Below are 15,434 nucleotides of genomic sequence, written 5' to 3' on the forward strand. Positions count from 1 at the left end.
CCCTGAAAGTGGCTGGAGGCGTTCGTATGTACGTCTCTCTGTCTGTATGGGCTAAACCTCGTTTTTCTCAGTATCCACATGTCCAATTGAGAATAAACTTTCCAGGTAGGAGTGACACCCATGTGGAATGTTTTTATGATAATTGTGATGTTATAGGTCACGTGGTATAGCAGCCATCTTGGATTAAATGCAAATAATTAAAATTGTACCAAAAACCAAAAAAAATCACCAAAAACTAATCAATTCTTCCTTTTCCCAAGGGCAATCATCCCACCGACTTTCATCGAAATCCGTTCAGAACTTTTCCAGATATCTTGTTCACAAACACACGAACACACACACAGACGGACACGATCGAATGCATTACTCCCTGGCGGGAGTAATTATATCTGAGAAACTGCTTACCCCATCGATATGAAATTTTACAAATATCATCTAACAACATTGCTGCATATAGTTTGAAAATGATGATGTCGTAGGTGATGTAGTTTGGCAGCCATCTTGGATAGAAACACGAACCTTATCCGACCAACATGAAAGTTCACAAACCTAATCCCCTACCCATACATATGCAGAGTCTACATTTTTGATGTCATATGTCACGTGGTTTGACAGTCATATTAGCTTGAAAGCTGATATTTAAAAAAAACCCTTCTCTGAAACCGCTTCACCGATCGATGTGAAACCTGTCATGTCTGGTAAAAATGTGATACTTGAGAACAGCTGAAGGGATTAAATCAAACTTGTTTATTTTTAGGACAGTCAACGAGGGCATATACCCATTGTCACAGGCAGGGACTACGTGGAGGCATATTGGCGACTGCTGTGTCTGTTGGTTCGGGGTACCCCGTGATTGGGGGATAATGGAGGAAGGGAGAAATGCGCAGAAGGGAGAAAAATGCCGAATAAATAAAACCTCTTGATTATCGTTCCTGTTGCTCTTTACTGAATCTACGGACACTACAACTGGTGACGAAGTAAACATTTCTGGCGAACAATGACGGCGGTAGGCTCATTGGACACTTTCAAGGGCGACGATTTTGAAGCATACAAAGAACGCTTGGAAGCTTATTTCATAGCGAACGACATCGGACAAGTCGAGGTGGGCGCCATTGCTGCCGTGATCTAACCGGCCGACAGGAAGAAGGTGGCTTCTATGATTTCACTGATCGGTAAGAGTACTTACACTACTTTGAAAGACTTGTCTCCCGGAAATACCTTCTGCTAAAACGTACGAGCAGTTGTGTGAAATGCTACGAATTCATTTCAAGCCTCGAGTATTATAAGTGGCGGAAACTTATCGTTTTCACCGGATGACCCAGAGTTAAAACCAGAATGTCACGGACTATGCAAACAAGCTAAAACGTTTGGCCATCACTTGTAATTTCGGAAACTACCTCCCACGTGCTTTACGTGACCAGTTTGTTGGAAGTGTACACAGCCAGTCCACCAGAAAAAAGTTACTTTCCGAGGACAGAACATTCGAACAAGCTCTGGCTGTGGCTGTGACTGAGGAAACGGCTGAAAAGGAAGTAAAACAATTCAACTATGGAGAGCCAGGGGTGTCGGGCTCTGTGGACTTTACAACGAGCATAAAAAACAAAACGATTTGCATCGTGGTTCTCGTTTCAAGGCTCGGTCGGAAAAAACGACCCTACCGTTTCCAAAGGAAAAACGTTGCTGCAGATGTGGCTCTACGGAACATCTGGCTGATACATGCAAACATGCTCGTACCATCTGCGGATACTGCCGACGTGAGGGCCATTTGGTTAAGGTGTGTTTGAAGAAATAGCAAAATGCAAAACGGCTTTTGAAACAAAACAATCATGTTATAGCTTCAAGCGATGAGTCAGGGGACGAGCTGGGTTCCTGGGACTATCTTTCGGGTCATTAATCCAAGAAATTATGATGTGCGAGTAAACGAGTTGGTGTGGAAGAGATATGAAGAACAACTACGTCCCTGGAATGTGACCACCTCTTCATGTTTACAACCCGGTGGTGAAATGGGGGGGCCCCAACTAATTCCCATTCTCGCTTTCTGGACCCTTGTCTCCAACTAGTCTTGTTTGGAGGGGGAGTCAGGAAATGTCTATTCCATTTACACCACCTGTTAAACGAGCTGTTCTTCCCGATGAGCATTTTGATGACTCGATTTTTTTCTCGAGTTCCAATTTGGGAACCCAGAACTGGTTGTGGATGAACCCGGGCCTTTCCCATCATCTAGTCAACTACCTCATCGGGTTGGCGAGTCCAGAAGATTTCCGGTGCGAGAAAGGAAGAAAACGTGAAGACTAATTGAACAATGCGGAGTCTTGTGTACTTGCCTACCACCTGGTTGGATGAGAAATTTGTTTTTTGACCCCTCGAGTCTAACATTTGTGAAACTGAGTTAATTGTAGGTTGGTTAATGAAATGATGAACGGCTTAATGTGATTGTGTTAGCTGGTTTATATGACAGACGAATGCAGTGATCTTAATGATTATCTACCTATTTGTTGTAAGATTTAAAGAGGGAGGCAGTTTCTGTGTCTGTTGGTACCATGTGATTGGGGGTTAATGGAGGAAGGGCATCAGTACATTCTGCCAGGGTCACGACGCATGCGCAGAAGGGAGAAAAATGACGAATAAAGAAAACCTCTTTATTCTCGTTCCTGTTGCTGTTTACTGAATCTACGGACATTGCTCTAGTTGCATTGCATTGCTCTAGTTTTTTGTTTTTTTTGAGAAGAACAAAATTCAAGTTTTAATCTTGCTGACTGCAAGTTTGGCTGTGGCTATTAAAAACCTAAAATAGCGTATGCACTTGTTCTTGCTTAGCAGTAACTCGGAAAATAAAAGACAGCAAAAAGAAGGTAACATTCATTAATTTTGCATGTCATAATTCAACCAATGAAATAAGGAATCTAAACTTTTACACTTGCGGACAACACGTGGCTGTAGGAGAAAAATGATTAATTAGTTTGATGGAACAATCCAGTGCAGTCTACTAACCATCATTGGGCATTACCTGTCCTTTTGCTTTTTGTACATCGACTCTCATAGAGGCTGACGAGGTTCCTCTGGCATCAGTACATTCTGCCACGCCAGGGTCACTCCATTTTATTGTGACTTCACAAGCAGTAACTTAACACACGACCTATATATACACAAAGAATTAAGTTAAGCACCCCCCCCCCGTTTTTTTACAACCTCGCACATTACAAGTTTGTTGTCGTCAAAACAGTGTAATATACCCATGATATTGCTATATTTTCTGGAGAAGTGATATTATGGTCACATAAAAACATAACAATCATGCCGTTTTCAATATTTTATTCTGAATAATTTAAGGTGAAATGTTTTGGGAATTTTAGGCATATTTTCACCTCAATTGGAGGCACCACATTTTTGTAATGTCGGCTGTTATAAAATGCTGACTGAAGTCATGACTTTTAGGAATCTCATAAAACAGGGTTATAGAATAGAGGTTGATGAGCCAACATTTTTGTGACATGGGTATCCTCATGGCGGCCCACAAAAAGGCTCTGCCAGGCGTTCAAAAGACTCCGGTTAAAAAGTAGGGAAAGGTGATGCATCAACATGTTTGATCCAGATCAAGAACAATTCAAAGCCATATCTGAGCCAACTTGCTTGCTGCAAAATGTGACTGGCCAAAAGTCAGTTTGGCAGTCACTCTTTATATAATAACTCGTATAAAGCCCGTCAAAAATGATGGGTTGGAACAGTTTTTGACGGTACAGCCACGTGAGCATGCCAAAGTCTGAAGTCTGGGCCGAGTGTCAGATGTGCTTATATCATTTTTATTTGTTAGACATCCTGCAGACGTAAATGAACACTCGTTTTACTCTGCGCACATTGCACATCACGTACAGCAAATTTCACTTCCCTGTGCCTTGTATTTATTGTGATTAAGAAAATACCGCTTCTGCGCACCGAACAAGAGGCTCAGTTTGCAAACCACCGTCTACAATTCCAGTGTAAGAGGCATAACTACTCTTCTTATGGGTCTTTAGAGTCCTTGAGGTCTTTTGTGTCCTCTGGATAGTTTGGGTCCTTGGGGTCTTTTGGATCTTCAGTGTCTTCGGCGTCTTTTGGGCCTTCTGGTTCGTCGGTGTCTTTTGAGTCATTTTTAGTCCTTTGGGTCCTCTAGGTCTTTTGAGTCATTCGAGTATTTTGGGTCCTCAAACTGGATCTTTGGGGTATTTAAGGGTCTTCGGGGTAATTTGGGGTCCACTGGGTCCTCAGGGTATTTAAGGGGCTCTGGGGTCTTTTTAGTCTTTTGGATTGTTTGAGTCTTTGGGGTCTTTAAAGGTCTATGGGGTATTTTGGGTCTTCGGGGTCTTTTCGATATTTTCTGTCTTCGGGGTTTTTTGGGTCTTCTTGGTCTTTAAGGGTATTTTGGATATTTTGGGTCTTGGGGTCTTTTGGGGTCTTTTTGGTCTTCTGGGTCTTTTTGATCCTTTCAGTAACCGGGATCTTTTGGGTCTTCGGGCTCTTTTCGTTCTTTAAGGTTCTTTGGGTCCTTTGGGTCTTCTAGTTCATCGGTGTATTTTGGGTCATTTGAGTCTTTTGGGTCCTCTAGGTCTTTTGAGTCATTCGAGTATTTTCGGTCCTCAATCTGGATCTTTGGGGTATTTAAGGGTCTTCTGGGTATTTTGTGTCTTAGGGGTAATTTTGGGTCCACTGGGTATTTAAGGGGCTCTGGGGTCTTTTCGGTCTTTTGGATTGTTTGGGTCTTTGGGGTCTTTAAAGGTCTACGTACGGGGTGTTTTGGGTCTTTGGGGTCTTTTCGATCTTCTAGGTCTTTTCGATCTTTTCAGTCTTCGGGGTTTTTTGGGTCGTCAGTGTCTTTGGCATCTTTTGGGTCTTCTGGTTCATCCGTGTCTTTTGGGTCATTTGAGTCTTTTGGGTCCTCTGTCTTTTGAGTCATTCGAGTATTTTGGTCCTCGATCTGGATCTTTGGGGTATTTAAGGGTCTTCAGGGTATTTTGTGTCTTAGGGGTAATTTGGGGTCCACTGGGTCCTCAGGGTCTTTTAGGGGCTCTGGGGTCTTTTGGATTGTTTGGGTCTTTGGGGTCTTTAAGGGTCTACGGGGTATTTTGGGTCTTCGGGGTCTTTTCGATATTTTTGGTCATCGGGTTTTTTTTGGGTCTTCTTGGTCTTTAAGGGTATTTTAGATATTTTGGGTCTTGGGGTCTTTTCGGTCTTCTGGGTCTTTTCAATCCTTTCAGTAACTAGTATCTTTTGGGTCTTCGGGCTCTTTTCGGTCTTTAACCATCTTTGGGTGCTTTGGGTCTTCGGGGTCTTTTTGATATGTTCGGTCTTCGGGGTATGTAAAGGTCTTTAGTGTATTTTGGGTCTTTGGAGTATTTTGGGTCTTCGTGGTCATTTGTGTCTTTAACAGTCTTCAGAGTATTTTGGGTCATCAGGATATTTGTGGTCTTTTGGGTATTCGGGGTCTTTATGGGTCTTCAGGGTCTTTTGGGTCTTCGGCATCTTTTGGGTGTTTAACAGTCTTCAGGGTATTTTTGTGTCTTCGGGGTATTTAAGGGTCTTTGGGGTATTTTGGGCCTTTGGGGTGTTTATTGGTTTTCAGGGTCTTTAAGGATCTTGTGGTCTTTTGGGGTTTTTAGGTCTTTGTAGTATTTTGGGTCTTTAACAGTCTTCAGTGTCTTCATGGTCTTCAAGGTATTTTGGGTGTTTGGGGCCCATTGGGTCTTCAGGGTATTTTATGTCTTTGTGGTATTTTGGGTCTTCGGGGTCCTTGGGGTATTTTGGGTCCTCTCAGTTATTTGGGTCCTCGAGATTGTTTCGGTCTTTTGGATCCTCAGGGTATTTTGAGTCTTCCGGGTATTTTGGGTGTTTGGGGTCCATTGGGTCTTCAGGGTCTTTTTGGTCTTTGGGATATTTTGGGTATTTGGGGTCCATTGTGCCTTTAGGGTGTTTTCAGTCTTTGGGGTCCTCAGGGTATTTTGGGTCTTTGGGGTCTTCATGGTCTTTAACAGTCTTCAGGGTGTTTTGGGTCTTCTGGGTGTTTGGGGCCAGTGGGTCTTCAGGGTCTTTTTGGTCTTCATGGTATTTTGGATCTTCAGAGTTCTTGGGGGTCTTCTGAGTCATTGGGGTCTTCATGGTCTTTTGTGTCTTTAACAGTCTACAGGGTATTTTGGGTCCTTGGGGTCTTTTGGGTCCTCAGAGTCTTCTAGGTCTTTTAACCGGTTGACACACAGTCATGTTCAAAGATTACCCCTTTAAACCCCCCTTCCCCACCCCCCACTCAAATCCCTCCGAAAGCACTACTCAAAGCCTTCAAAATTTAAATCCTATCCTTATGAAGGGGGACAGACACAGACGCACAGACACACAGACACACAGACACAGACGCACAGACACACAGACACACAGACACAAACACAGAGAGACACAGACACACACACACACACACACACACACACACACACACACACACACACACACATACGCACATTATGTTTTATATGGTAGATTGTTGAATAAAGCACAGCCGAAATGTCATTATATGGCTTTTAATATTGATGGGACCCTGGTTACCTTCAGCCAAAGGAGGCAAAATACACTTGGAAATAACCAGTGATGACCCCCCCCCCCCCCCCCCCAAAAGATCCACCAGCAGTCCCTGCACTGCACCTATGCCACAAAGAGGAAGCAACCAAATTGTTAATGACTAGAAGACTTGGTGGTGCTGGGCTCTTTTCCACTGACTTTATATTTTTTTTATTTACTAGCAGAAGTACCCGGCATTGCCGGGCGGGGGAGGGGAGGGGAACGGGGGGGAGGGGAGAAGAGGGGGGGAGGGGAGAAGAGGGGGGAGGGGAGAAGAGGGGGAGGGGGAGAGGGGAGAACAGGGGGAGAGGGGAGAAGAGGGGGGGGGATGGGGAGGGGGAGAGGGGAGGGGTAGGGGGGAGGGGAAGGGGGCAGGGGGAGGGGTAAGGGGGGGATGGGGAGGGGGAGAGGGGAGGGGTAAGGGGGGGATGGGGAGGGGGGAGAGGGGAGGGGGAGGGGGGGGAGAGGGGTGGTGGGGGAGGGAGAGGGGTGGTGGGGGAGGGTGAGGGGTGGTGGGGGAGGGTGAGGGATGGGAGGGGGAGAGGGGTTGGTAGGGGAGGGGGAGGGGGGAGGTTACATTACACCGATTTACATTGAAAACTGCTGAAATATGTACGCAACTTCAACTTAGCACAGTTTAGTAAATACTCGAGATAAATCCATGCGGTAAAAGATTGCTGAGAAGTTGCTAAGACCTACGACTTAGAAATTCCACCTGGACACACTTTCAGGGGGCACTTTCAAAGGGGAGATGTGCTTATCCTTTTCTAAAAAATATTTTAGGTGTGGTATAGACACGATATTTGCATGCATCGGTTTCAAAAATCGAGCAAATATGGAAAAATTACTCACGTGAAACCAGGATCCGTCGCGGTGGTAGCCATGATTGTGTAGATGTCACATGATCAGTCATGAAGAGTGGTTAAGTCCAAAATATGACATACCATGGCATAAAAACGATTTGCCCGCAAAGCATTGCACCGCAACGGCGGTCACAGAGTGCCATGCACAGCGTGACGTAAGTAGTGTGCGCAGCGCCCCTGGCGGAATTACCGGTCCTTATCAAAGACATTTAATTCATATCGCACAAAATCGACAAAAATCGACACAAAACACGATCGCTTTTCGCTCTGAATTACGTGCAAACGTGTGACGGAAATCACCATCGCCCAGCATCGAATGCCAACCAAGATGGCGCCCGGTAACTGCATCTCCACCTATGTGGAGTGAATGGCAATGGTCACATCACGTGATCGCTCTGAGCGAATCAGTCTAGCGGCGGCGATGGAACATCACGTGATCGCTCTGAGCGAATCAGCGAGCTGCTCGCACTGGCTGAGATAGTGAGATTAGCGGGTACTTCGCTGAAATGCGCTGAGGTAAATATGAATAAAAAATATGGATCTCGTCAAATATTGTTTCGGCCATGTTCGTCCCAGGCTCAATGGCCATGTCTGTGCCAAATATCAAGCACGTGAGCCTCTCCGTTTCGGAGTCTATCGGTAACATTACACACACACACACACACACACACACACACACACACACACACACACACACACACGCACACACGCACACACACACACACAAACTGTGTTTTATATATATAGATTAACACTCTCCTCTACGCCATCCCCTTTTTCAGGGCATAATGTGGAGATCCTTGGAATACCTCTCGATATATAAATCCTTCCGTCCACTTTAACTTTACTGGGAGACGTACTGGCGGCACTAGCACCATTGCAGATAGATTTATCATTAACCATGGCATCCCATAAAGCTTTGCTCTTGCCCCAGTTGCACTTTAAGGAAGGTCACCTTGCCCCAGTTGCACTCTTGCCCCTTTCTGAGATGGCTTTCATAATAGCCTTTCTGAGATGATAGAAACTGTGACCTTGTTTAGTTAAATTCATCTGGTTTCCTAATTATATATTTTTCAGCCTGAATGAATGAAATGAAATCAGAAAAATGATATTGGTGGACCTGGAGAGGACCTATGACTGTCTCAAGAGAGATGGTGGTGGCGACATTGAGATTAATGGGAGTGCAGGAAGCAGAGGTTAGGTTGGTGGAAAAGATGTACAAGGGAACGAAGGAAATAGTTTTGGTTTGTCCTGGAATGTCGGAGGAGTTCAGTGTGAATATCGGTTTTGAGGCAGGGAAGCGCTCTCAGCCCACTCCTGTGTAATCACTCATGCCCACTCATGCCCATTATGAGCAGGAAGATAAATATGAAAGGTATTCTGGGGAGGATGATGTATGCGGATGATCTGGCTGTTGTGGAGAGTAAGCGGGAGATGCATGTGGTACTGGGGGAGTGGAAGGAGGCATTCAGGAAGCATCGACTAAGGTTGAGTAAGAGGAAGATGGACATAACGTGGGTCGGGTGGCAGAGAAAAGAAATGAATATTAGGTTAGTGGAGAAGGACATCAGACAGGTAAATAGGTTTGAGAATGGGGGGGGGGGGGTGGACAATGACCAGGTTAGAGACAGAGATGCATTGGAGGATTTGGGTGAGTGTGTATGCATGGATGAGGGTAGAAGGATTGATGACAGATAAAAAAAATATGAAGGAAATTTAAAGGGAAAGTTGAACCTTCCTAGTTAATTGACAGCTAGATCCAAATAACAAACTTGGTTTGTTTCTCCAAAGCACCTTTGACCATTGTTCCATTGTCCACTTTCTGTGTTGTGCATATTTTAGCCTTTTGGTCTTGTTCCCCTTTCTTAACAGGGGTTTTCTTACTGCAACACAACATTTAAATCCTGAGTTCAAAAGTGACCTTGTTTTTTGATGGACGACACCTGAACCTTCTGCCAGTTCTGTTGTCAAGCAACGTTTGTCTTCTTTCTATCCCTTAAGGATATTATATTTAAATATTGATCATACATGGTAGACAGATTATTGGATCTTCCAGTACTGGGTTCATCCATTGGACATGATGTTTATTCACTGTACTCGTTGATTGTGGTTCCGATACCACACCTTGAAAATGGAGTAAAAAAACCACCTTTAGAGGCCATTTTTCCCCTGCAGAGCAAGGGTTGGCCTTTTGGGCACCATGGTCCCCTTTTTGAGGCAATGTTTTATGGCCGGATGCCATTCCTGCCACCAACCCTATTGGTCGCCTCTTGAGACACACAGGGAATTACCAGTGAGCTGGTCCATTCCTGCCGCCAACCCTATTGGTCACCTCTTGAGGCACACAGGGAATTACCAGTGAGCTGGTACTCAATTTGACGACCTCGGAAGGATGGCAGGCTGAGTCAACCCCCCTGGCGTTAATTCATTGATCAACCGGGATTCAAACCCAGGATCCTAGGATCCCAAGCCGGCAACCTAACCGCTAAGCCAACACCAGGCTCCCTTGAAATGGAGTGATGCGAGCTATTTCGCTCAACGTTTTTTTCTTTCTTTATGCAGAAACACAATTATATGGCGTTCTTCTCCTGAAACTTTAGCCTTTTTGTTTTGAGCTAATAGTTAGTCCTAATAGAGCTGTATTCTGCAATATGAAAAGTGGGCTTTTAGCTTTATGGATGTGTAAAGAGGAACACCTGATGTTAAATTCGACGAATACCTGCCAATGTGTCGTAATTTGATTTAACTGGTTAGTTTGATGGATTTGTTCGACACTTCATATTCGCTGTTCGAGCATAGTTTGGTTTGAGTTGTTGTGATCACAAACGTTTTTGAAGATTCTGATCAATGTGAAATTAAGATTGCTCAATAACAAGCTTTGTTTCTTCTCACCCAAACTAAACTGTATTATAACAATTAATGGTGTTATAACAGAAGAAAACACTAGTGGGGACATTGAGTAAATGAATTAATTATGCCTCCGCCGACAGTCGCCGGAGGCATTATGTTTTCGGGTTGTCCGTTCCGTCCATCCGGGCTAAACCTCGTTTTTCTCAGCAACCATATGTCCGATTGAGACAAAACTTTCAGGGTAGGAGTGACACCCATGCAGAATGCTTTTATAATAATGGTGACGTCATAGGTCACGTGGTATGGCAGCCATCTTGGATTAAAAGCAAGTAATTAAAAAAATATTTCTCGGAAACCGCTGAATGGAAAAATTTGAAACTTGGCACATTGTCAAGTACTCCCAATTGGGAACAAAAGCATGATAATGATGACATCATAGGTGAAGTAGTGTACCAGCCAAAAATGTTTTCATCGAATTCCTTATCCTAAAAATCTGAAATTGCATGCACATGATCTGTGACCCATTTGTATTGAAATATTAAATTTATGACATCATAGGTCACATGGTTTGGCAGCATTTTGTATTGAAGGAAAATATTAAATAATTATATCTCTGAAACCGCTCACCCTATCAATGTGAAATTTTATAAATATCATCTAACAGCACTGTTGCATATAGTTTGAAAATGTCATAGGTCACGTGGTTTGGCAGCCATCTTGGATAGAAAACGAACCTTATCCAATCAACACGAAACTTCACAAACGTGATCCACTACCCATACATAGACAGAGTGATGGCATCTACCCGTTGTGGGACTATGCTGACGCATATTGGCGACAGTCGCATTGTTCTAGTTTTTAAATGTTTCATCCTATGGAGACTATTGACGAACCAATTCCACAATGTACTGCAGAAGTCTTCTCTCATGCTGCGCAGGCCTTATATACTTTGGTAAGAAGATATTGTGTTGCCAAAAGGAAAATGTGCAATTGATTCGTATTTTGGCACAGCAGTGTCATACTGCACATCACAAGCAATGGGGGAAAACAATTGGTGCACATTTTATTATTTTACAGTATCTGATAGCTTAATGGTTAAGGTAGCTGGCTTAAGATCTTTGAGTCTTTAATTTGAGCCCCTGTCATGCTGTTGAATAACACCACGTGGGTTGACTCAGCTTTGTCATCCTTCTGAGTTCTGCAAAATGAGTACCAGCTTACTGGAAACGGGGCACTGCATCAGCAGCCCAGCTGTGCTCCCAGTAATGATGCAGCTGGCAGCCACAGGCTGCCTACGAAGTGATGACGGGTATCTGATATAAAACAACATTTTGTATATTGGTAGCTTTGGCTCCATCCTTCCGTTGTGGTGTCCCTTGAGTACCACACTCGATCCCATTGACAATTCCACATGACAGAAATTCCATAGATTGTGATACCACTTGCTGAAATTCTGTATAGATGTGGAGATTTGTTGCATGACATCCAAAACAGTATTTTCTGTTTCTCCTCAGCGAAACGGAAGTCTCTCCTCAGTGAAAGACACATGAAAGCCTGCTTGGAGTTTGCAAAAAAGCACCTAAATGACTCTCAGACTGTGAGAAACAAGATTCTGTGGTCTGATGAAACCAAGATTGAACTGTTTGGCTTCTGTCTGGCCACTGCCATAAAGCCCAGATCGGTGGAGTGTTGCAGTGATGGTCGTCCTTCTGAAAGTTTCTCCCATCTCCACACAGGATCTCTGGAGCTCATCCAGAGTGACCATCGGGTTCTTGGTCACCTCTCTTACCAAGGCCCTTCTCCCCCGATTGCTCAGTTTGGGGGGGCCAGCTCTAGGAAGAGTCCTGGTTGTTCCAAACTTCTTCCATTTAAGAATTATGGAGGCCACTGTGCTCTTGGGAACCTTCAATACAGCAGAGATTTTTTGTCGGCTTCCCCAGATCTGTGCCTCGACACAATCCTGTCTCTGAGCTCTTCAGGCAGTTCCTTCGACCTCATGGCTTGGTTTTTGCTCTGATGTGCATTGTCATCTGTGAGACCTTATATAGACAGGTGTGTGCCTTTCCAAATCATATCTAATCAATTGAATTTACCACAGGTGGACTCCAACCAAGGTGTAGAAACGTCTCAAAGATGATCAAGAGAAATGGGAGGCACCTGAGCTAAATTTCAAGTGTCATAGCAAAGGGTATGAATACTTATGTCAATGTGATATTTCAGTTTTTTCTTTTTAATAAATTTGCAAAACTTTCTAAAATCCTGTTTTCTCTTTGTCATTATGGGGTATTGAGTGTAGATTGATGAGGGGAAAAATGAATTTAAACGATTTCAGCATAAGGCTGCAACATAACAATGTGAAAAAGTGAAGGGATCTGAATACTTGCTGAATGCACTGTACACCTCAACACGCAACCCCATTGACGGCGATGACGGGGAAAACCCGCTCGGGGGAGAAAAACCCCTTGGGGAGGGGGGCAAATGAATGCGCTACAACCTTCATTGCGTAACCCTTAGTCATCCTGTCAAGTTTGGTTGAGATTGGATAAGTAACGACTGAATGTATCGCAGTCAAAAAATCATCAGACAGACACCAAATGGCGTATTTTAGTATAATGATGGGGGTTAAATTCTTGTCACGGACACCATTTTGTCTCTGCTGCGTTTGGCTTTTCCTTATGCCATGTGGGACATGCCTCTTTGCCTAATGGGGTTTTCCCCTATGCCACATGGGACGTGCAGCTTTGCCACGTGGGGCTTTTTCCTATGCCACGTGGGACGTGCCTCTTTGCCACGTGGGGCATTTCCCTATGCCACATGGGACGTTCAGCTTTGCCACGTGGGGCATTTCCCTATGGCACATGGGACGTTCAGCTTTGCCACGTGGGGCTTTTCCCTATGCCACATGGGACGTTCAGCTTTGCCACGTGGGGCATTTCCCTATGCCACATGGGACGTTCAGCTTTGCCACGTGGGGCTTTTCCCTATGCCACGTGGGACTTGCAGCTTTGCCACGTGGGGCTTTTCCCTATGCCACGTGGGACGTTCCTCTTTGCCACGTGGGGCTTTTCCCTATTCCACATGGGACGTGCCTCTTTTCCACATGGGGCTTTTCCCTATGCCACGTGGAATGTTCAGCTTTGCCATGTGTGATTTTCCCTATGCTACGTGGGACGTGCCTCTTTGCCACGTGGGGCGTGCCTCTTTGCCACGTCGGACGTGCCTCTTTGCCACGTGGAACGTGCCTCTTTGCCACGTGGGGCTTTTCCGTTTGCCATGTGGGACGTGCCTCTTTGTCAAATGGGGCTTTTCCCTGTGCCACATGGGACGTTCGGCTTTGCCATGTGGGGGCTTTTCCCTATTCCACATGGGACGTGCCTCTCTGCCACATGGGGCTTTTCCCTATGCCACATGGGACGTGCCTCTCTGCCACATGGGGCTTTTCCCTGTGCCACATGGGACGTTCGGCTTTGCCATGTGGGGGCTTTTCCCTATGCCACGTGGGACGTTCAACTTTTCCACGTGGGTGCTTTTCACTATGCTACATGGGATGTGTCTCTTTGGCACATGGGGCTTTTCCCTATGCCACTAACGTAGACGAGCAGAACCTTAAAAAAGATACATTTAATTAATTAATTATATTTTTCACCCTCTTGGCAATTGGTACTGAGGTGGTTTACCAATGGGGGGGGAGGGGGGGAGGAAGGAGTGGGGTCTTTCGATTATGACTGGTGACCCTACACCTAAAGTGTTTTTGCAGAAGGCCCTCAGACAGAAGGTGTAATGGGGACTACGGGTTATAATGGGGTCTAGAGGGTGATTAGGGTCTTGCGGTTATAAACGGTCTAAAGGGTCCTCTGGGTCTTAAGGTTGAAAAGGTTTAAAGGGTCTCTGAAAAGCTTTAAAATGGTCTTAAGTGGTCTAAAATGTGTGAGGGCTCTAAGGTCTACATGTCTAAAAGGTACGTTCCAATTGTCCGTAATTGATAGATGTAGTCAAGGTCCAATAATAAGTAATTAATAGACATACTCACAGGGGTTGACCAATACTTCATCTCAACGAGGGTACACTGTCCACCAGTGTTTTTCAGTTTGATATACAGTACATTACTATCAGAGTACTGACCCCCTGGGTAGATCCGGTTTGCGCATCACTTGCTGAAAAAAAAGTATAGTCTGTGTTTTGCAATAACTGGGCTATAGATGTTTGCATGGTGTGCACGTAAAAGGTCCTAGATGGTCTTAAGGTCTAAAGGGTACGTTCCAATATTAGGTGGGGTCTACAGGGTCAAAAGAGTCCAATCTCTCAATCATTTTAAAAGGTCTAAGTCTCTAAATAGTCAAGGGTCTAACAAGTTGTCTCATGTCTAAAGTGTACAGTGAATTTTGAGAGTTTTCACAGTTTATCTTAGTTATCAGCCAAGCCAACAGATGATTAGTTCCCCCTTTGGGCATTTCATTATGGGATTATGTTTGGCACAAGTTAGAGATAAATAAAAAAAGAACAATTAGTTGTTAGAACTGTTTTGGAAAACACTTAACACTTTGCTGCATCATATTTGCACCAATAACTTGTAATCTTGAGATTTGAACAAAATCAAAAACTATCCCAAGTCCACAGGGATTAATATTGAAGTTAAATTTCATTGTTGCTGTTCTTGCAGTTTGGCTAATTAGTGCTGTTGAGGGCAATGCGGGTGAAGTATTTAACCATTTTGGAATTGAATTTCTGCCCAGAAAAGAATTTGGAGCATTTCGCCAGCAAACTCCGACATTCCGTTATAAATGCTTGGGAGTAAAGAAGCTACCTTCCATTCATAAACAAGCTAAAGAGCTCTATGCTTTCCACCTTTGGCTCTTAACCTCACAAGATGCTTGCAATTACAGAGAAAATGCTACAAGTTATGCTTCAGTCACATTTGGCTCGGTGGCCGTAGGGTCTAAAAAATCTACGGCCACTAGCAATTCTAGGGCGGCCGCAGTATTTCCACGGTCACACAATGTAGCAGTCACATATGTTTTTATTTTTCGGGTAGCCGCACGGGGTATGTATAAATTGTGGAGACCGAAAACGTGGGGGTGCCGTACGATCTTTGATTTGATGTCGCACGGTGACCTTAGGGCGTCCCTGCGGCGGCCATAGAAT

The 15,434-nt window shown here is 44.5% G+C and overlaps 1 protein-coding gene across 16 annotated transcripts in view; it reads left to right on the top strand.

The window, feature by feature from the left end:
• Positions 1-15,434, top strand: part of LOC137425051 (uncharacterized) — a 100,755-nt gene that overhangs the window by 59,905 nt on the left and 25,416 nt on the right. The gene's annotated exons all lie outside the window — the stretch shown is intronic.

This window comes from Myxine glutinosa, chromosome 4 (genome assembly GCF_964187855.1).
Source record: "Myxine glutinosa chromosome 4, kmMyxGlut1.1, whole genome shotgun sequence".
Classification (NCBI taxonomy): domain Eukaryota; kingdom Metazoa; phylum Chordata; class Myxini; order Myxiniformes; family Myxinidae; genus Myxine; species Myxine glutinosa.